The sequence below is a fragment of the Pygoscelis adeliae genome, unplaced genomic scaffold (genome assembly GCF_000699105.1).
Source record: "Pygoscelis adeliae isolate BGI_AS28 unplaced genomic scaffold, ASM69910v1 Scaffold63, whole genome shotgun sequence".
NCBI lineage: Eukaryota > Metazoa > Chordata > Aves > Sphenisciformes > Spheniscidae > Pygoscelis > Pygoscelis adeliae.
The window spans coordinates 7,564,332-7,565,931 of record NW_008824414.1 but is presented as its reverse complement, the minus strand read 5'-3'; positions in this window follow the sequence as shown (position 1 = coordinate 7,565,931).

Here is a 1,600-nt window from a genome sequence, read left to right as displayed (position 1 = left end):
TAAATACATTAAATACAAAAAAAAAACCCCCAACCCTGCGCTTTCTGTACCAGCAGGAAGGTGTCTCTTCAGAGTTGAGCTAGCTGTGCTGCCGAGTGAGCTGGCTGCCTCTCTGCTGTATAAAGCATGTGGTCTAATAATGTTTGGACAGCTGACAAATTAACCTTTTTTGTAATATTTTCTATGTGACGTTGATCCCTTCCACAAACAAAAGGCAATTTCTAAACCACGGGCATGATTTCTGCAGCTGGCGTGAGGTATTAGGCTGGCTGCGCGGCAGAGGCTGGGGAAAGCGTGTTCCGAATTAGCAGCTTGTGGGCGCGGGTCGCGGAGGGCGCTGGCCTGTTCGGCTCGAGATCGGGGACTGTTATGCCAAGAGGGAAGAAAGCTGAGAAATTTGCAGCGAACCCTGCGGTAGATGAGCAGGCGCCCGCTCTTCAGTCCCTGTTCGTGCCGACAGCGAAGGGCGTTACGTGGGCCGGCTGGAGGGGCTGGGGTGGCGTCGCTGGAAAGTCGGTTCTTAGACTGGATGGAAACTGTCTAGCTACGTAACGCAGAAAAAACCAAATTCATGAATTGGGCAGCGAAGCACCGATTCGCATCGATTCCAGCATAAAATAGTTTGTTTGCCGTTGCTGGGCCCTTCTGCCCCGGCAGATGCCTGGCTCCCTTCGCTCCCCAGGGCTGCGTTATTTGTCCTTTGCCTTTTACGGCCAGAAACAAGCGAGAGACTGAGGGGAATCGAGTGAAGACGAGGGGGCGCGCGGCGAGGTTACGGCCCCTGCAGTTCAGTGTTACCATAAGCCGAGGGAGTACGATAGGAAAACCGGCCTGCTCTGGACTCCAGAGCAACACGGGCGGGACTTCACGGAGCGCGCTCCGGTATCTTGCTTTTTATTTCCTTTTTTTTTTTTTTATTTTTTTAACCCCACAGCTTCACCGTGAGTTTATGCAGAAAGACCGGAGGAGTTGGGGCGGCCGGACCTTCGGCTGGCTGCAGCCCAACCTGCTGACCTCCGGTTTTTCTAAAGAACGTCTGAGACGAGATCCACTTGGAGCCGCCGATGCTAGCTTGCGTAGTTGTATTTTACATGGCAGTGACTTAATTTTTAAACTTCAGAAGAGTGAGTTCTGGTATCACTGTCCTTTAGAAGGAGCCCAGTATTATCTAGAATTGTTGGTAACTTTTTTTACTGTTGGTTTTTAGGACTTTTGAAGGTGAATTTAATGAGAGGAGTTGCATCGATGTTTAGGTGAAAATAATTTATTTCAATAAAACTCTTTGGGAAGCCTTACCTTGCAATGCTGTTAGTAAACTTCCAAGACTTTTTTTGAGATCTTTGGTTTTGCTCAGAGCACAGCTGTTTTGTTTTTATTGTTAAAAAAAAAAAATAAAACAAAAATAAAATCTTGGTCAGTGTTGGAAATTGTTTGGAAATGTCCGTGGCGTGACTTCTGCCCTTCCTGGCGCGTGCTCGGTCTGTAAATGTAGCACCTGCACTTCAGTCCCCTTCGGTTCCCCCTTTCTGTCGCGATGGACGGGGGCAGAGCCGCCCGCCGCCGGGCTGAGGGACGGCTTCCCCAGCCTCGGGGTGCAGCG